Source organism: Scyliorhinus torazame, chromosome 23, assembly GCF_047496885.1.
Source record: "Scyliorhinus torazame isolate Kashiwa2021f chromosome 23, sScyTor2.1, whole genome shotgun sequence".
Classification (NCBI taxonomy): Eukaryota; Metazoa; Chordata; class Chondrichthyes; order Carcharhiniformes; family Scyliorhinidae; genus Scyliorhinus; species Scyliorhinus torazame.
In genome coordinates, this window is record NC_092729.1 from 14,352,001 (window position 1) to 14,373,010 (window position 21,010).

The window sequence follows — 21,010 nt, forward strand, 5'->3', positions numbered from 1 at the left end:
CCGAACCATGTCCCCAGCACCTTCAGGTAATCTGACCTGACGGTAAAGGGGACAAAGGGCCGGTCGGCCCAGTTACCAAAGAACACGGCCTCGCCCTTGCCGCGGATTACCTTGGCCTGTTCAAACTGGTCGCAGGCGTTCAAGAGCCTGCGTACCGACACGGGATCTGAGCGGCAGGCGGCGACGTCGTCCCTGTACGGGGAGGCCTTGTCTTGAGTTCCTCCGCTGCCTCGGAGCTGGTTAGATACAAGAGCACTTTGGCTGGGCAGCAGGAGGTGTTGTGCGAAGCAAAGTGGCAAGGCAGAAAGGAAGGAGAAAATGCTGTAAAATCTGAGCAAGTCTGGCAGCATCTGTCGGGAGAGGAAAGAGGTTTTGAGTCCGCTGACTCTCTGTCAAAGCTGAGAAAGAGTGGTGATGCAGTGCGGTGCATTGAGTGTGTGGGATGTGGAGAATGGGCAGTAATTTCGTTTTGTGAGTGAAGAGGATGAAAGAAAAAGGAGATAAAGGGCAGCTTTGTGTGTGCAATCTGTTTTTTGACTTGGAAATTCCCCATAAAGGGGGATGGTGTGCACCATTCCTGGAGATACTGCAATATCAGGTCGATGCGTGGAGTGGACAGAGCAAGCCCCGGGTCCATCTCCCTGCTCTAAAAATCAATTTAATATATGGTCCCCGATAAGGGACATTCCAGATATTAAACTGAAAAGAACAGAATTTTTTTTTTTCCCAAAAAATATACTTTATTCATAAAAATTTATCATAAGCATTACAGAAACATTTCAAATTGTCTTGACTGTACATTTCCGGCAGGGTTACACATTGCCTTGACTTTCTTCCATTCAATTTTGATATTATCATACACATATCACTCTTTACGTTACAATTCCTTCTTAAATATTTACAAAGTCATGTTTGTTTTATACATTAGAGTGTTGGTGGCCCAGACCAAGGGGGTTTACACTGTTACCCGCCCCTCGGTGTACCTTTGCTGGAAAGACTTTACACAGTGGTCTTTCCCCATTGCGCCTTGGCGGCAGCTGCCCCAAGCTTGAGTGCGCCCCTCAGCACGTAATCCTGGACCTTGGAATGTGCCAGTCTGCAACACTCGGTCGAGGACAGCTCTTTGCACTGGAAGATCAGCAAGTTTCGGGCAGACCAAAGAGAGTCTTTCACCGAGATGATGACCTTCCAGCAGCAGTTGATGTTTGTCTCGGTGTGTGTCCCTGGAAACAGTCCGTAGAGCACAGAGTCCTGTGTCACAGATCTGTTCGGGATGAACCTTGACAAATACCACTGCATCTCTCTCCAGACCTTCTTTGCAAAGGCACATTCCACAAGGAGGTGTGTCACCGTCTCATTTCCCCCACAGCCACTCCGAGGGCAGCGTGCATTGGCGCAGAGCCTTCGGGTGTGCATGAAGAATCTGACAGGGACGGCCCTTCTCACCACCAGCCAGGCTAGGTCTTGGTGCTTGATTGAAAGTTCTGGTGATGAGGCGTTCTGCCAGATGACTCTGGCAGTCTGCTCAGGGAACCATCCAACGTCCTCAACGGTCTCCTTTTCCCCGAGGGCCTCGAGGACATTACGTGCTGACCACTGCTTCATTGCCTTGTGGTCAAAGGTGTTTTTCTGGGGGAAAATATTCCACGAGGGACAGGTGGTACGGTACGGTCCAACTACTTGGAGCGTTCCGCGGCAATGAGGCCGGGCCCATCCTTCGTAACACCGGGGACAGGTAGAACCTCAGTACATAGTGACACTTGGTGTTTGCATACTGGGGGTCCACGCACAGCTTGATGCAGTCACACACAAAGGTGGCCATCAGGATGACGGAGACGCTGGATACATTTCTCCCTCCCTTATTCAGAGATTTGTACATGGTGTCCCTTCGGACACGGTCCATCTTGGATCTCCAGACGAACTTAAAGATGGCTCGGGTGACTGCTGTGGTGTGGGGTTGGGTAATGGGCCAGACCTGCGCCACGTACAGCAACACCGAGAGAACCTGACGCCTGATGACCAGGGTTTTGCCCGCAATGGAGAGGGAACGTTGCTCCCACCAGCCCAGTATCTGTCGTATCTTGGCGATGCGCTCCGCCCAGCTTTTGGTGCACGCCCCAGACACTCCGAACCATGTCCCCAGCACCTTCGGGTACTCTGACCTGACGGTAAAGGGGACAGAGGGCCGGTCGGCCCAGTTACCAAAGAACATGGCCTCGCCCTTGCCGCGGATTACCTTGGCCAGTTCAAACTGGTCGCAGGCGTTCAAGAGCCTGCGTACCGACACGGGATCTGAGCAGAAGGCGGCGACGTCGTCCCTGTACGGGGAGGCCTTGTCTTGAGAGCCTCCACTGCCTCGGAGCTGGCTTAGATACAAGAGCACTTTGGCTGGGCAGCAGGAGGTGTTGTGCGAAGCAAAGTGGCAAGGCAGAAAGGAAGGAGAAAATGCTGTAAAATCTGAGCAAGTCTGGCAGCATCTGTCAGGAGAGGAAAGAGGTTTTGAGTCCGCTGACTCGCTGTCAAAGCTGAGAAAGAGTGGTGATGCAGTGCGGTGCATTGTGTGTGTGGGATGTGGAGAATGGGCAGTAATTTTGTTTTGTGAGTGAAGAGTATGAAGGAAAAAGGAGATAAAGGGCAGCTTTGTGTGTGCAATCTGTTTTTTGACTTGGAAATTCCCCATAAAGGGGTGTGTGCACCATTCCTGGAGATACTGCAATATCAGGTCGATGCGCGAAGTGGACGGAGCAAGCCCCGGGTCCATCTCCATGCTCTAAAAATCAATTTAATATACGGTCCCCGATAAGGGACATTCCAGATATTAAACTGAAAAGAAATTTTTTTTTTTTTTTTTTCAAAAAAATATACTTTATTCATAAAAATTTATCATGAGCATTACAGAAACATTTCAAATTGTCTTGACTGTACATTTCCGGCAGGGTTACATGTTGCCTTGACTTTCTTTCATTCACTTTTGATATTGTCGTACACATATCACTCTTTACATTACAATTCCTTCTTAAATATTTACAGTGGCATGTTTGTTTTATACATTGGAGTGTTGGTGGCCCAGACCGAGGGGGGTTTACACTGTTACCGGCCCCTCGGTGTACATTTGCTGGAAAGACTTTACACAGTGGTCTTTCCCCATTGCGCCTTGGCGGCAGCTGCCCCAAGCTTGAGTGCGTCCCTCAGCACGTAGTCCTGGACCTTGGAATGTGCCAGTCTGCAACACTCGGTCGAGGACAATTCTTTGCACTGGAAGATCAGCAAGTTTCGGGCAGACCAAAGAGCGTCTTTTACCGAGTTGATGACCTTCCAGCAGCAATTGATATTTGTCTCGGTGTGTGTCCCTGGAAACAGTCCGTAGAGCACAGAGTCCTGTGTCACAGATCTGTTTGGGATAAACCTTGACAAATACCACTGCATCTCTCTCCAGACCTTCTTTGCAAAGGCACATTCCACAAGGAGGTGTGTGACCGTCTCATTTCCCCCACAGCCACTCCGAGGGCAGCGTGCATTGGTGCAGAGCCTTCGGGTGTGCATGAAGAATCTGACAGGGAGGGCCCTTCTCACCACCAGCCAAGCTAGGTCTTGGTGCTTGTTTGTAAGTTCTGGTGATGAGGCGTTCTGCCAGGTGACTCTGGCAGTCTGCTCAGGGAACCATCCAACGTCCTCCACGGTCTCCTTTTCCCCGAGGGCCTCGAGGACATTACGTGCTGACCACTGCTTCATTGCCTTGTGGTCAAAGGTGTTTTCCTTCAAAAACTTTTCCACGAAGGACAGGTGGTAAGGCACGGTCCAACTACTTGGAGCGTTCCGCGGCAATGAGGCCAGGCCCATTCTTCATAACACCGGGGACAGGTAGAACCTCAGTACGTAGTGACACTTGGTGTTTGCATACTGGGGGTCCACGCACAGCTTGATGCAGTCACACACAAAGGTGTCCATCAGGATGAGGGAGACGCTGGATACATTTCTCCCTCCCTTATTCAATCTTTGGCGGGTAGGATCAAGGAAAACCCCAAGGCCTTTTACACATATGTGAGAAATATGAGAATGACTAGAGCGAGGGTAGGTCCGATCAAGGACAGAAGCGGAAGATTGCGTATTGAGTCTGAAGAGATAGGAGAAGTCTTGAATGAGTATTTTTCTTCTGTATTTACAAATGAGAGGGGCGATATTGTTGGAGAGGACAGTGTGAAACAGATTGGTAAGCTCGAGGAAATACTTGTCAGGAAGGAAGATGTGTTGGGCATTTTGAACAACTTGAGGATAGACAAGTCCCCCGGGCCTGACGGGATATATCCAAGGATTCTATGGGAAGCAAGAGATGAAATTGCAGAGCCGTTGGCAATGATCTTCTCGTCCTCACTGTCAACAGGGGTGGTACCAGGGGATTGGAGAGTGGCGAATGTCGTGCCCCTGTTCAAAAAAGGAACAAGGGATAACCCTGGGAATTACAGGCCAGTTAGTCTTACTTCGGTGGTAGGCAAAGTAATGGAAAGGGTACTGAAGGATAGGATTTCTGAGCATCTGGAAAGACACTGCTTGATTAGGGATAGTCAGCACGGATTTGTGAGGGGTAGGTCTTGCCTTACAAATCTTATTGAATTCTTTGAGGAGGTGACCAAGCATGTGGATGAAGGTAAAGCAGTGGATGTAGTGTACATGGATTTTAGTAAGGCATTTGATAAAGTTCCCCATGGTAGGCTTATGCAGAAAGTAAGGAGGCATGGGATAGTGGGAAATTTGGCCAGTTGGATAACGAACTGGCTAACCGATAGAAGTCAGAGAGTGGTGGTGGATGGCAAATATTCAGCCTGGATCCCAGTTACCAGTGGCGTACCGCAGGGATCAGTTCTGGGTCCTCTGCTGTTTGTGATTTTCATTAATGACTTGGATGAGGGAGTTGAAGGGTGGGTCAGTAAATTTGCAGACAATACGAAGATTGGTGGAGTTGTGGATAGTAAGGAGGGCTGTTGTCGGCTGCAACGAGACATAGGTAGGATGCAGAGCTGGGCTGAGAAGTGGCAGATGGAGTTTAACCCTGAAAAGTGTGAGGTTGTCCATTTTGGAAGGACAAATATGAATGCGGAATATAGGGTTAACGGTAGAGTTCTTGGCAATGTGGAGGAGCAGAGAGATCTTGGGGTCTATGTTCATACATCTTTGAAAGTTGCCACTCAAGTGGATAGAGCTGTGAAGAAGGCCTATGGTGTGCTCGCGTTCATTTACAGAGGGATTGAATTTAAGAGCCGTGAGGTGATGATGCAGATGTACAAAACTTTGGTAAGGCCACATTTGGAGTACTGTGTACAGTTCTGGTCGCCTCATTTTAGGAAGGATGTGGAAGCTCTGGAAAAGGTGCAAAGAAGATTTACCAGGATGTTGCCTGGAATGGAGAGTAGGTCTTACGAGGAAAGGTTGAGGGTGCTAGGCCTTTTCTCATTAGAGCGGAGAAGGATGAGGGGCGACTTGATAGAGGTTTATAAGATGATCAGGGGAATAGATAGAGTAGACAGTCAGAGACTTTTTCCCTGGGTGGAACACACCATTACAAGGGGACATAAATTTAAGGTGAAAGGTGGAAGATATAGGAGGGATATCAGAGGTAGGTTCTTTACCCAGAGAGTAGTGGGGGCATGGAATGCACTGCCTGTGGAAGTAGTTGAGTCGGAAACATTAGGGACCTTCAAGCAGCTGTTGGATAGGTACATGGATGACGGTAAAATGATATAGTGTAGATTTATTTGTTCTTAAGGGCAGCACGGTAGCATTGTGGATAGCGCAATTGCTTCACAGCTCCATGGTCCCAGGTTCGATTCCGGCTTGGGTCATTGTCTGTGCGGAGTCTGCACGTCCTCCCCGTGTCTGCGTGGGTTTCCTCCGGGTGCTCCGGTTTCCTCCCACAGTCCAAAGATGTGCGGGTTAGGTGAATTGGCCAATGATAAATTGCCCTTAATGTCCAAATTGCCCTTGGTGTTGGGTGGAGGTGTTGGGTTTGGGTATGGTGCTCTTTCCAAGAGCCGGTGCAGACTCAAAGGGCCGAATTGCCTCCTTCTGCACTGTAAATTCAATGATAATCTATGATTAATCTAGGACAAAGGTTCGGCACAACATCGTGGGCCGATGGGCCTGTTCTGTGCTGTATTTTCTATGTTCTATGTTCTATGTTCTATTCAGAGATTTGTACATAGTGTCCCTTCGGACATGGTCCATCTTGGATCTCCAGACGAACTTAAAGATGGCTCGGGTGACTGCTGTGGTGTGGGGTTGGGCAATGGGCCAGACCTGCGCCACGTACAGCAACACCGAGAGTACCTGACGCCTGATGACCAGGGTTTTGCCCGCAATGGAGAGGGAACGTTGCTCCCACCAGCCCAGTATCTGTCGTATCTTGGCGATGCGCTCCGCCCAGCTTTTGGTGCACGCCCCAGACACTCCGAACCATGTCCCCAGCACCTTCAGGTAATCTGACCTGATGGTAAAGGGGACAAAGGGCCGGTCGGCCCAGTTACCAAAGAACATGGCCTCGCCCTTGCCGCGGATTACCTTGGCCAGTTCAAACTGGTCGCAGGCGTTCAAGAGCCTGCGTACCGACACGGGACCTGAGCGTCAGGCGGCGACGTGGTCCCTGTACGGGGAGGCCTTGTCTTGAGAGCCTCCGCTGCCTCGGAGCTGGCTTAGATACAAGAGCACTTTGGCTGGGCAGCAGGAGGTGTTGTGCGAAGCAAAGTGGCAAGGCAGAAAGGAAGGAGAAAGTGCTGTAAAATCTGAGCAAGTCTGGCAGCATCTGTCGGGAGAGGAAAGAGGTTTTGAGTCCGCTGACTCGCTGTCAAAGCTGAGAAAGAGTGGTGATGCAGTGCGGTGCATTGAGTGTGTGGGATGTGGAGAATGGGCAGTAATTTCGTTTTGTGAGTGAAGAGGATGAAAGAAAAAGAAGATAAAGGGCAGCTTTGTGTGTGCAATCTGTTTTTTGACTTGGAAATTCCCCATAAAGGGGTGTGTGCACCATTCCTGGAGATACTGCAATATCAGGTCGATGCGTGGAGTGGACAGAGCAAGCCCCAGGTCCATCTCCCTGCTCTAAAAATCAATTTAATACACGGTCCCCGATAAGGGACGTTCCAGATATTAAACTGAAAAGAACAGAAACTACACTTGATCTGAGCCAAAAGGCCGAGAAGCGATGCCCAGCGCTTGGAGTTGCCCAAGTGCCTTATGCCTTCCCTCTTTTACAGCGGACTGACAGCATTCAAAGCCTTTCCGATGTCAACACTGAGACCTTCCCTCTTGGCTTATTGCTGCTGGCCTTTCTCATCGGAACAGGAGATTCACATTTACAGAACCGGCCTCTTTCCCCCTTATTCAGCCGGACCGCGTGACACGTATGTAGATGAGGAGCGGGCCGCCAATCGGATGGGCGCGGGCGGTGCCGATCCACACGCACGTCACTGTCGCAGGCCAGCTTTGGGGAAAACCCTTGAATGGGCAGCAGCAGGGGGAAGGAACTCGGCTGCTGCCACTCGCCCTGCCTTCTCCCAGAGCCCCGCGAACATTTCCCCTTCAGATAATTCCCCTTTTGAAAGGCAGGCTTGGAACTCTCAGGATGTGGAGATGCCGGCGTTGGACTGGGGTGGGCACAGTAAGGAGTCTGACAACACCAGGTTAAAGTCCAACAGGTTTGGAAGGAGCAGCGCTCCGGAAGCAAGTGATTTGAAACAAACCTGTTGGACTTTAACCTGGTGTTGGAAGTCTTCTTATTGTTGAAACTCTCAGGCAGCGCATTGCAGATTCTAACCACTCGTGCTGTGCTATTAAAAATAGGAGTGTTGGGGATTCATTTGGCAGTCCTGTCAGCTTCAGGGAGGAGGAATGGACGTATAGGGACACTGCGGAGTGGGGGTGGTTTTGTCCCCTTTGTGTCTGCTGTGTGTTTCCAGCATTTTCTCTTAGAATTCAGAATTCGACCAAGTTATTTTCTCTTTATTTCTACTTGGTCTGTTTCCTGCACCTCCATTCTGGAATGTTTATTTCATGTCCTTCTTCAGACTGATTTCTTTACTCCATTACTGTGCATGCCTTTTCCCTCATGAGGATGGTGCGTGTCCGGCATTCACAGAGATCTCTTCCAACTTTTCAAAATACCTTTCTTTTTTGTTTCCTTGGTTCCCTTCGCTGGTCCCAGTACAACCCCAGCCCTTCCCCACAGTGCTCCCACTGAGCACTGACCTCTGTTCTCCTATTAACACATTCTGATATCTCTCACCTTTATGCCGCTATTAACACCCCCCCCCCACCCCCTCGATGGCACCATTAACACCCCACTTGTCTCATGACCGTGACATCTTTGTCAATCTCTCCTTAGCTCTGGCCTTCCATTCTGCCCCACCCACCTCTGTAATTATTACATTTCTATCCCTCTTCAGCACGGTAGCCTTGTGGCTAGCACAATTGCTTCACAGCTCCAGGGTCCCAGGTTCGATTCCGGCTTGGGTCACTGTCTGTGCGGAGTCTGCACATCCTCCCCGTGTGTGCGTGGGTTTCCTCCGGGTGCTCTGGTTTCCTCCCATAGTCCAAAGATGTGCAGGTTAGGTGGATTGGCCGTGATCAATTGCCCTTAGTGTTCAAAATTGCCCTTAGTGTTGGGTGGGGTTACTACGTTATGGGGATAGGGTGGAGGTGTTGACCTTGGATAGGGTGCTCTTTCCAAGAGGCGGTGCAGACTCGTTGGGCCGAATGGCCTCCTTCTGCACTGTAATTTCTATGAAATGAAAAGTTCTGTGGAAGGGTCACATGAGCTCTATTTCTTCCCTCCACAGCTGGTACCAGACCTGCTGTTTACCCAGCATTACCAATTTTCATTTCAACGTTAGAACATAGAATATACAGTGCAGAAGGAGGCAATTCGGCCCATCGAGTCTGCACCAAACCACTTAAGCCCTCACTTCCACCCTATCCCCGTAACTCAATAACCCCTCCTAACCTTTTGGGACAATTTAGCACGGCCAATCCACCTAACCTTTTTAAAAAAAATAATGTTTATTCAGAATTTTTCAACAACAATTTTCAACCATTCAAACCGCCCCCCCCCCCCGTAACAAAAAAACTGAAAAGAAAAGTACCAGAACAAGACAGAAACATATCAATCCAACATAATACAGAACTTGTACAGTGGGTTCCTCCCGCACAGATTGACTTTCCCATATGTTTATGTTTTTCCTTTTTCAAGTGCCCCTCGGAAACCACCCCCCCCGCACACCCATATACCCCCCCCGAAAGAGACCCCCCACCTCTCCCTGGGTTGCTGCTGCTGCTCCATCTAATGCTCCGCGAGATAGTCTAGGAACGGTTGCCACCACCTGAAGAACCCCTGCACTGACCCTCTCAAGGCAAACTTTATCCTCTCCAGCTTGATGAACCCTGCCATGTCATTTATCCAGGCTTCCACACTGGGGGGCTTCGCATCTTTCCACACTAACAAGATCCTCCGCCGGGCTACCAGGGACGCAAAGGCCAGAATACCGGCCTCTTTCGCCTCCTGCACTCCCGGCCAATCCACCTAACCTGCCCGTCTTTGGACTGAGGGAGGAAGCTGGAGCATCCGGAGGAAACCCACGCAGACATGGGGAGAATGTGCAGACTCCGCACAGACAGTGACCCAGTGGGGAATCGAACCCGGGTCCCTGGCGCTGTGAGGCCACAGTGCTAACTATGCTCTCTCGATTCATGCTCTCCTCTCATGCCCACCATCGTATTTTGATTTGCTGAATCGATTTACCAGTCACCAATCTCACAGGACATCTTCAAGCTAGGGGCAAGATCCCCCTCCCCCCCCCCCCCCCCCCCCCCGAGCATTTTCCAGAAGACCCGACATTGGTCACTGGCGGGATGTTCTGCTCCCATCGATGTCTCAGGCTATTTGCGTGGATCGCTCTTCTCACCGCTGGGGATCCTGTCAAAGGGGAGTCGACTTTGATGGGACGAGAGGATCCCACCAGTGGAAGGTCGGGAAAATGCGGGGTGAAGCGTTGCCTGCAAAGCTTCTCTCTTTAGCCATTGTCTACTTCAAAGTGCTTCTGTTTTTAATTGCAGTTTTCTTCTGTGGTACCAAAATGTATAGTTGCACTGTAATCAACAGGCAATTTGTTATTTGAGTGCTGATTCGTGTCAATCTTACGCTCAATTTAAGCACCATTCTGCTCATTCTTTCGTGGGCCCCAGCACCTCCGATCACGCCGCCGGCTACCCCCAGCTCAGCGCGGTCACCCTGGACCAGTCGCGACCGAAGCACCCCCGGAGCTCCATGATGGCCGTCCGGGTAAACGGGTACGAGACACCTTGCCGTTTCGACTCCGGGAGCACCGAGAGATTCATTCACCCGGACATGGTAAGACGCTGCACGCTCCCAATATTCCCGACGCGACAAACTATCTCCCTTGCCTCTGGGTCGCACTTGGTGCCAATCCAAGGGTGCACTACTGCAACCCTAGCGGGCCAGGGCGCTGAGCACGCTAATTTTAAACTAGATGTGCTCCCAGACCTCTGCGCTTCTCTCCTCTTAGGACTCAATTTTCAGTGCAGTCTCAGGAGCCTAACTCTTAAATTCGGGGGGCCCCTGCCCCCGCTCACCATATGCAGCCTCGCGATCCTAAAAATCGACCCTCCCCCCCTCTTTGCGAACCTCACCGCCGATTGCAAGCCAGTAGCCACCAGAAGCAGGCGGTATAGCTGCAGGACAGGACGTTCATTAGGTCCGAGGTCCAGCCTCTCTTGCGGGAAGGGGTCATAGAGGCCAGCAATAGCCCCCGGAGAGCTCAGGTGGTGGTCGTCAAGACCGGGGGAAAGTTCCGGATGGTGGTTGATTACAGCCAGACCATTAACCGGTTTACGCAACTCGATGCGTACCCCCTTCCCCGGATTGCAGACATGGTAAATCAGATCGCGCACTACCGTGTGGTCTCTACGGTAGATCTGAAGTCTGAATATCACCAGCTCCCAATCCGCCCGGAGGACCGCCACGACACGGCGTTTGAGGCAGACGGCCGCCTTTTCCATTTCCTCCGGGTCCCCTTTGGCGTCACAAACGGGGTTTCGGTGTTCCAACGAACAATGGACCGAATGGTGGACCAGCACGGGCTGAGGGCCATGTTTCCGTACTTGGACAACGTCACCATCTGCGGCCATGATCAGCAGGACCACGACGCCAACCTCCACCGATTTCTCCAAACCGCCCAAAAACTCAACATCACCTACAACAAGGAGAAATGCGTTTTCCACACAACCAGACTAGCCATCCTCGGCTACGTCGTGGAGAACGGGGTCCTAGGGCCCGACCCTGACCGTCTGCGCCCCCTCCTACAACTCCCTCTCCCTCACTGTCCCAAGGCCCCGAAGAGGTGCCTTGGATTTTTCTCCTATTACACCCAGTGGGTCCCCCAGGATGCGGACAAAGCCCCCCCGCGATTTAAGGCCACCCTCTTTCCACTGGCAGCCGAGGCTCGCCAGGCCTTCAGCTGCATCAAGGCGGACATCGCCAAAGTCACGATGCGCACGGTGGACGAGTCCGCCCCCTTCCAGGTGGAGAGCGACGCCTCAGAGGTCGCTCTCGCCGCCACCCTCAACCAAGCAGGCAGACCGGTAGCGTTTTTATCCCGCACCCTCACCACCTCCGAAATTCGACACTCCTTGGTCGAAAAAGAAGCCCAAGCCATCGTAGAAGCCGTGCGGCACTGGGGGCGCTACCTCGCTGGTAGGAGGTTTACCCTCATCACCGACCAACGATCGGTTGCCTTTATGTTTGACAATACGCAGCGGGGCAAGACCAAGAAGGACAAGATCTTGAGATGGAGGATCGAGCTCTCCACCTATAACTACGACATAGTATATCGCCCTGGGAAGCTCAACGAGCCCCCAGATGCCCTGTCCCGCGGCACGTGCGCCAGCGCGCAAGATGACCAACTACGGGCTATTCACGATGACCTCTGCCACCCTGGGGTCACCCGGCTCACCCACTACATCAAGGCCCGTAACCTGCCCTACTCCATCGAGGAGGTCAAAGCTGTAACCAGGGACTGCCAGATCTGTGCGGAGTGTAAACCACACTTCTATCGACCGGATAAGGCCCACCTGGTAAAGGCATCCCGGCCCTTTGAACGCCTCAGTATCGATTTCAAAGGGCCCCTCCCCTCGAATAACCGCAACACGTACTTCCTGAACATCATAAACGAGTTCTCCCGTTTCCCGTTTGCCATCCCCTGCCCCGATATGACCACTCCCACAGTCATCAAAGCCCTGCATAGTGTCTTCACCCTGTTCGGTTTCCCCAGTTATGTCCACAGCGACCGGGGCTCGTCGTCCATGAGCGACGAACTGCGTCAGTACCTGCTCAGTAAGGGCATCACCTCGAGCAGGACTACCAGCCATAACCCCAGGGGAAACGGGCAGGTGGAGAACGCGATGGTCTGGAAGACCGTCCTACTGACCCTACGGTCCAGGAATCTCCCGGTTTCCCACTGGCAGGAGGTCCTCCCCGATGCGCTCCACTCTATTAGGTCCCTCCTTTGCACGGCCACAAACCAGACCCCTCGTGACCGTTTGTTTGTTTTCCCTAGGGGAGCTACCTCAGGGGCCTCGCTTCCATTATGGCTGATGACACCGGGTCCAGTCCTCCTCCGAAAACATGTTCGGAGCCATAAGGCCGACCCCCTGGTAGAGAGGGTCCAGCTCCTGCACTCCAACCCACACTATGCGTATATCAGACACCCCGATGGCCGGCAGGATACCGTCTCCCTCCGTGACCTGGCGCCCACAGGCTCCGACACCACGGCCACTGCTGCATCCCCCACACTAGGTCCCGTCCAACCTCCCATGTTCAGCGCCCCTACCCCTACCCCGATATGGTTCTCGCGCTCCCTCCCAGCCGCCGCACCGGTCCACAGGAATGAAGCTCCGGAAGAGCCGCTCCCGGAGTCCACGCCTGTGCCCGCTCCGGGCCCAGCTCCACAGCTCCCCGAAATGGCTGCAACACCAGTGCTTCGGCTGTCGCAACGTACGATCCGGGAACCAGACCGACTGAATCTGTAAACCCGTCACCCCCGCCGGACTTCATTTTTTAAACAGGGGGTGAATGTGGTGAATGGAACTACTGTTAATTCACCAGTGCACTGTGATATCAGTTTACTGCTGTATCGCGTTACGTTACGTGTTTAACCCTGTGGGCTCCACCTATGGGCCATTGTACGTCTTCACCCACAGGGGGATATGTCGGGGCATGTACGGGCTCGCCCATGGCTCCTCCCCTTACAGGAAGTATAAAGGCAGCTGACCTGCGGGGCCGCATTCATTGTTGTACCGGTCACTTGTTAACTGTAGTCATGCAAACTAATACATGGCACGTGTGAGGGCGTGTGTAACAGATCAGAGTCTCCTTGTGGAAAGTGCATTTTCATGGTGGGAAAACCGTGAGGAAACATCCAAACTGTAATACTGAGAAGTAACTTTAATTGCTCAAAGTGACTAAAGGAATCCGGCTTCAAGCACGATGTTAATTAAATGACCGATAAATGCCAGCATTCATCAGTGACTGTGGGCACAGGTCAGGTCATTGACCAGAGGTGCCAATTGGCCCATCACAATAAAAAGGGGGAGCCAATGGAAATCTGCCACTTCATGTTCAACTCGGCAGCAGAGGTGAAACCAATCACTCACTGGAATAACAGTTTAGGGTGACAACAAGTAGAGATGCCACTCCTCACTAGGGCATAACAACCAATGAAATGAAGATTAAAAAGGTTTGAGTTGAAATGGCAGACATTACAAAATGTAATCCAGAGAGGTGGGCATCTTGCCACACCTCAATGAAGCTAAAGATGCAGTTGGCAGCACGGTGGGTTAGCACTGCTGCCTCACGGCGCCGAAGTCCCCGGTTCGATCCCGGCTCTGGGTCACTGTCCATGTGGAGTTTGCACATTCTCCCTCTCGTTTTTTTCCGTGCGGACGCTTTCCCGCAGACACTGTTCCGCGGTCTGTCACACATCTGACTCGAATCCATCCACTGTCGACATGATTTGGAGCATGCCTATCCCAGAGTAAGGCTTTGGGAGATCCTGGACTATGGATTTCAAGATTAAACTGGGATGCCCTCCAGCGACGTGTCCGCCGTGTTTCCTTGCCAAGCAAACTTCTGATTGGACCACTCTGCCTCGCCCTCCCCTATCCCTCTCTGACTCTCCCCCTCTGACACCCCATCCTCTCCCTGTCTGACTCTTCCCCACCCTCTCACTATTTGACTGCCCAAAACGCTGTGGCCCTTTAACTCTATGCCACCCTCTCCCCCTCCCTTCCCCTTTGACTGCCCCTACCCTCTGCCCCTTTGACTCTCCCCCAATCTCTCCCACTCTGACTCCCCCCATCCTCTCCTGAGCTGACACCCCTCCCTTCTCACTCTGACTCCCCCTATCCTCTCCCTCTCCGACCCCCCTACCTTCTCCCCCCTGACTTCCCCCAGCCTCCCCCCCTGACTCTCTCCCTCCCCCTCTGAGACCCTCTACCTCCTTGTCCTCTGCCTCCCCTATCGTCTCCCATTTTGACTCATCCCTACGCTTTCCCTTGACTTTCCCCCTATCCTATTCGCCTCTGACTCTGCCCTACCCTTGTTAATTCTGACTCCCACCCACCCCATTCCCCTCAGACATTTCCAACCCTTTCCCCCCCTGACTCTCCCTATACTATCCCCCACTGGCACTCCCCTAGCCTCTCTCCTCTGACTCTTCCATATCCTCTTCCCCTCTGACTCTCCCCTACCCTCTCCGCTTCTGACTCCCACCCACCCCTTCCCCTCTGTCTCTCCCATCTCCTCCTCTGTCTCTCCGCACCCTATCCTCCTGTGAATTGTCCCTCACCGTCTTCTCGTCTGACTCTCCACAACCCTCCCCCTCTGTGACTGGGAATTTCTCTCCAGATAATGGGGACTGGGCACTGACTCTACACTGGAGACCAAAAGTAATGCGAGCAGAATTAGGCCCTAACAATCACATATCGAAGGAAATTGTTGGAAGAGAGAGAAAGTTTGAAACAGGTTGACAGAGGAAGGGACATTTATGGCCTCACCTCCAGTAACTTCACAGTAACTTCATTCAAGCCTACTTGTGACAATAAACGATTTTCATTTCATTTCATTTCACATCCACGGTCGGACAGTAGTTAGCACTGTTGCTTCCCAGCGCTCGGGCCAGGAGTTCGATTTCCGCCTTGGGTGCGGAGTCTGCACATTCTGAACGTGTCTGTGTGGGTTTCCTCCGGATGCTCTGGTTTCCTCCCACAAGTCCCCAAAGAGGTATTGTTTGGTGAATTGGACATTCCGAATTCTCCCTTCGTGTACCCGGACAGGCGCCGAAATTTGACCACTAGGGGATTTTCACAGTAACTTTATCACAGTGTTAATGTAAACCTAGTTGGTGAGGGTAAAATATTATTATAATAATAAATATTATTATATCCTCCAACTGTCACCGCCCTGTCCGAAACACAAATCCTCTCTCTGTTATTGAGGACAAGCCTTTCCACTTTTAATTTTAGCCCCATTGCCTCACCCCCTGTCGATTACTTTTCACTCACTGAGCTGTGTTTTTTTTAATTGTGTGGTAACTAGTTACAGTTCAAGGAAGACCGCCGGTCATTGGCGGATCCCACAGGCAGCAATGTGATAATATCAGGTATGGAGAACCGGACACATTGCATTCCCCCATCCTAGTACCTTGTATAATCCTTCCACCCCTCCATCTGAAAGCTATGGGCATTCCGAGTTTGGAATCCCACTCCCTCTGTCCCCAGAAGTAGTAAAACTCACCTCTTTAACCCCGCAAAAAGCCGGGTTCATTCCTTTGCCAGACTTTTTAAAACTCACCCTTCCCAGCATTTATTTCATCATTATAAATGAAAAGGTGTGCTGTGGCCATCTTTTATATTTATCAGTGATTAACATTCGGAACGCCGAAACATTTGGAAGTCAATGTATTGGTGTTTCTAGAGGCAGTGCTGAGCAAGATCGCAGAAACTGCCCTATCAGGAGATCACCCCAGAAACTGTGCCTCTCTCCTAAGAAACATCCCGCGCTTACTCCACTTCAATATGTATTTCAACCGTGCACAGCAGGATCCCACAGACATACCCTGCAATGTGTTATCCGCCAGATTTGAAAACAGGTGTTTTAGACTTGAGAGTTTATGAAATATATTTTAAAACACAACCGGACAGATTCAACATCGTTTACACAGACGGATTTACACAGAAAATGTCTCCACCATAGCCTTTCATGTTTTGATGTAATAATCATAGAGTTGCACAGTACTGAACAGGCCCTTCGGCCCATCAAGCCTGCAGCGATACTTCAGGTGCTCATCCAGCTACTTTTGAAAGATTGGGAGGTTTCCATCCTCATTCCTCTTCCTAAGGCCCGGATTCCACTGTCCCGGATTCCCCATCCCTCTGGGTGAAATTTCTTTCCACAAGGCCACTTTCACCTGAAAGTGATGCCCCCTTGTTATTGACACTTCAGCTGAGGGGAAAGACTGCTTCCTATCCATCATGTCTATGTCCCTCATAATCTTATACACCTCCCCCCTCAGTCTTCTCAGCCCCAAGGTAAACATGATGTGGAGATGTCGGCATTGGACTGGGGTGAGCACAGTACGAAGTCTTACATCACCAGGTTAAAGTCCAACAGGTTTGTTTCGAATCACCATCTGTCAGAGCACGGCTGGAACCTGTTGGACTTCAGCCTGATGTTGTCAGAGTTCTTACCAAGGAAAACAACCCAAGCTTATCCAGCCTCACTCCGTCGCTCAATTGTACACTGACATTATCATTTACACTTATTACACGATCAAATATGGGAAGAAATGGCTGGGAATGTAGAGCGAAAGTTGGAATTATGACAGAGGCAGGGACATTTGACCTTCATTTCGTCCACACAATGCTGCATATCCCTCTCTCTCCCTCTCGCCCTCTCTTTCCACACAATTCTCTCGATGAGGGAGAAAGATGGCGAGACTGAGGGTGATAGAGAGAGAGATACATAGAGAGAGACAGAGACAGATACACTAGAATATTCTACAGTCACAAACCCAATAACGTGACTTAAAATAGTTCTGGTTCCTGTGCTTTTACATGTAAACGTGGCATTAATTACACCATAACACAGGCCCTGTTCTCATTGACAAATTAAACAAGTTTCCATCAGAGCCATTTTTTATTCCAGGCCTTTGGGAGCGCTCGATCAAAATCTCCTCAGACAAGTTCATGTCGTATCATTAGAAATAGATTCCCCCTCACATTGGACATGTCATGTTTCAACGTTTAAAATTACACCATCAGATAATAAAGCCCCTTCAGTCAATGAATTGATTACAGTAGCAATGAAGGCATTTCTGGTACAGCAAGATTATAGTAGCATGCCCACTTCAGAGGAGGACAACCCTTACTCTCCTCGGAATCTAGTCTCTTTCCACTACCGCTCATGAGCCTCTCACACACCCCGGCCTCTCCCTGTTCAGTTTCCCCTTCCTTCCTCCATTTCCCGAGATCTCTCTGCCAGTCGCCCTCTCTCCCAGCCTCCCTCTTTCATTCAATATTTCACGTTTAAAGTGAGTTCGTGGCTGCAGTGCAAGTATTAGGGAGCCCGGCAACGTGCGAACACAGCACGATCCCACACTCACAAACTGGTCACGGCCGGGGTATCAAAGCGATCTAAACATTGAAACCTGGAGCAGGAGGAGACCATTGGCTCTGCTATTTATTATTATGGCTGATCATTCAACTCAGTTCCCGCCTCCCCCGGCAAACATCCTTGGATTCCTTTAGCCCCGAAGAGCTGTCTCTAATTCGTTGAAAACAAGTCGACATTAACCAGCAGCATTGTCCAACGTGGGTCTCTATAAACACAAAATATAGGCTGGCCAAGAGAGTGAGAGAAATCCGCAATTAGCACCTTAATAAACTCGGTTCAAAATGCTTCCTGCACATTGCAATGAATCCCGAAATCCATCGCATTGCGGAGGGGAAACTGTCACCAGCATTATCCAGGAATAACATTTCACCTTAACCAACTTTCAATTCAGGTCCCTCTTCCACCAACTTCACAAGTTGATGACGGATTTAAAAATAAAAACAGCGTGTGCTTCATTTGGCAACATCTTATTGGGTCATCTGTGCACAGCAAGACCCCAAGTTACCGTTTCCATTCTCTCTCCTCTTCCCTCCCTCTCGCCTTCCTACCCATTCTCTCTCTCCCCCTTTTCCATTCTCTCTCCCTTTGCCATTAACTCTCTCTCCCTTCGCCATTCTCTCTCTCTCCCTCTCTCCTCATTTACCATTTTCTCTCCCTCTCCTTGCCGATTCTCTCTCTCCCCTTTCTCATTTCTCTCTCTGCCTATTTCCCATTTCTCTCTTATCCTTTCCCATTCTCTCTCCTCGATTGCCAATCTCTCCCTTTCCTTTCTCATTCTCTCCCCTCTAGACTTCTCCCTCTACGCTTTTCCATTTCTCTCTGTCCCTCTTTCCCATTTCTCTCTCCTCCTGTCTCTTTCTTTCTCTTTCTTTCCCACTCTTTTCTCTCGCCCACCCTTCTTATTCTCTCTCTCCATCTTTCTCTTTCTGACCTCCTTTCACATTCTCTCACACTACCCCTTTCCATTTTCAGTCTCTCTCCCTTTCCCACTTCTCTCTCTCTCTCTCCCCCCCCCCCCCATTTATATTCTCCCTCTAACCACAAAGAAATAAGAGACATAGAGCAGGGAAATCCTCAATAAAAGTATTTAAAGAGGTGTTGCACTGATTAGGAGTTGGACAAATGCAGAAATTCTCCTGAGGCCCTCTCAGATGACGCCTTGTATTGAGGCCTAGTCAGAGAGGTTGAATTAAACATCAGGGGACAAAGAACAGGCCCCCTACTCTTAACTCGCATTTAACCCCGTTACAGTACCAAGGAAGCCACAGGAAGCGCAAGGTTTTTAGCAACTTTGACAGAGCACTTTACTCCACTCAAAGCTAATGCCACAAATTAAAGGTCAAATGGGCTGTCGACATTTTGCTTTGAGCATCATCGTTGATTCCTTCGACTCTCACTATCTCCTACTATTCACACAAAATCGACACATCTTTTCTTTCTTTCATTTGCGAATTAGCACAGCCCTTGCATTGTGGAAGCTTTTGCAAATTAATGTCTCCACTCATTCCCAGCCAATCAAATAACTTCCCTTCAGTCCTTGCTTCTCCCCAACCTCGAACATTTGATCAAAACACACGGCCTGGCCAACTTTTCCTTCTCTGAGAAAATCTCACTGGATGTAAAGTTGAAGACTTTTTCCCCAATAAATTTCGGATCAATCTTCAAATTATCCGCAGCATTTTTGATATTGTCTCGCCTCCCGTCGTCGTGAGAGTGAACACACCCGTGTCCCTGCATTTCACTTCATTCTCTCATTGCATCCTAACTGCAGTCGCTCCACCTGTCTGTAAAGAGTTATGGAGTCACATCCACTGTCTCTGAATCCAATCCAATCGATCGCCCTCAGTAGCAATATCCCAATTCCCGAAGTGACTACATCCCGATCTCTTCAGTCACCATATGCTGCTCCGCACAATCAGTCAATATAACCCACTCCCTACAGACAAAACACCGCACCCCACTGAGAGAGCATCTCATCCTCCGGTTAGGAACGTCCCCCTCCCCCCCCCCCCCCACATCTACATCAGTCACAGCGTACCCTCTGATTTTAGTGTCTCTGCTGTTTTGCTTTTCCCACCTTTTGTTCTCTCTGGGGGCTACCATTAGCACTCTGTTCCCTTAGTTTCGGTGAGTATTAGCACTCTGTTCCCTTGGTTTCGGTGGGTATTAGCACTCTGTTCCCTTGGTTTCGGTGGCTATTAGCACTCTGTTCCCTTGGTTTCGGTGGCTATTAGCACTCTGTTCCCTTGGTTTCGGTGGGTATTAGCACTCTGTTACCTTGGTTTCGGTGGCTATTAGCACTCTGTTCCCTTGGTTTCGGTGTCTATTAGCACTCTGTTCCCTTGGTTTTGGTGGCTATTAGCACTCTGTTCCCTTGGTTTCGGTGGCTATTAGCACTCTGTTCCCTTGGTTTCGGTGGCTATTAGCACTCTGTTCCCTAGGTTTCGGTGGCTATTAGCACTCTGTTCCCTTGGTTTCGGTGGCTATTAGCACTCTGTTCCCTTGATTTCGGTGGCTATTAGCACTCTGTTCCCTTGGTTTTGGTGGCTATTAGCACTCTGTTCCCTTGGTTTCGGTGGGTATTAGCACTCTGTTCCCTTGGTTTCGGTGGCTATTAGCACTCTGTTCCCTTGGTTTCGGTGGCTATTAGCACTCTGTTCCCTTGGTTTCGGTGGCTATTAGCACTCTGTTCCCTTGGTTTCGATGGCTATTAGCACTCTGTTCCCTTGGTTTCGGTGGCTATTAGCACTCTGTTCCCTTGGTTTCGGTGGCTATTAGCACTCTGTTCCCTTGGTTTCGGTGGGTATTAGCACTCTGTTACCTTGGTTTCGGTGGCTATTAGCACTCTGTTCCCTTGCTTTCGGTGGCTATTAGCACTCTGTTCCCTTGGTTTCGGTGGCTATTAGCACTCTGTTCCCTTGGTTTCGGTGGCTATTAGCACTCTGTTCCCTTGGTTTCTCTAACTCATCTTTCATTCCCTCGCGCCACATATAAACATGTCCTACTTGCTACGTATTTTAGCTTTCATAAAGGCTCATGTGGACTCGAAACATTAGCTCTTTTCTCTCCCTACATCTGTTGCCAGAGCTGCTGAGATTTTCCAGCATTTTCTCTTTTCGTTTCTGCCACCACGCTCTCTCTTTCCCCCGGACCGTCACTTTCCTCATCAGCGGTCTTCACAGTGAAAGGATCAAACCCTCTACTTGCACCAAGTCCAGCATGATTCCAGCACAGCAACATCTTCTGCTCTCTCCAAACACGCCCGCCACACATCCCCCCCCC

The 21,010-nt window shown here is 50.5% G+C and overlaps 1 non-coding gene and 2 pseudogenes across 1 annotated transcript; all 3 read right to left on the reverse strand.

Moving 5' to 3' along the window:
• Positions 1 to 561: 561 nt before the first annotated feature.
• On the reverse strand, positions 562 to 737 carry LOC140399801 (U2 spliceosomal RNA; annotated as a pseudogene).
• A 1,948-nt stretch (positions 738 to 2,685) lies between these two features.
• On the reverse strand, positions 2,686 to 2,863 carry LOC140399811 (U2 spliceosomal RNA; annotated as a pseudogene).
• A 4,138-nt stretch (positions 2,864 to 7,001) lies between these two features.
• Positions 7,002 to 7,191, reverse strand: LOC140399796 (U2 spliceosomal RNA). Its single transcript, XR_011937882.1, has one exon. It is a non-coding gene; the product is annotated as a U2 spliceosomal RNA (small nuclear RNA).
• Between the last annotated feature and the right edge of the window lie 13,819 nt (positions 7,192 to 21,010).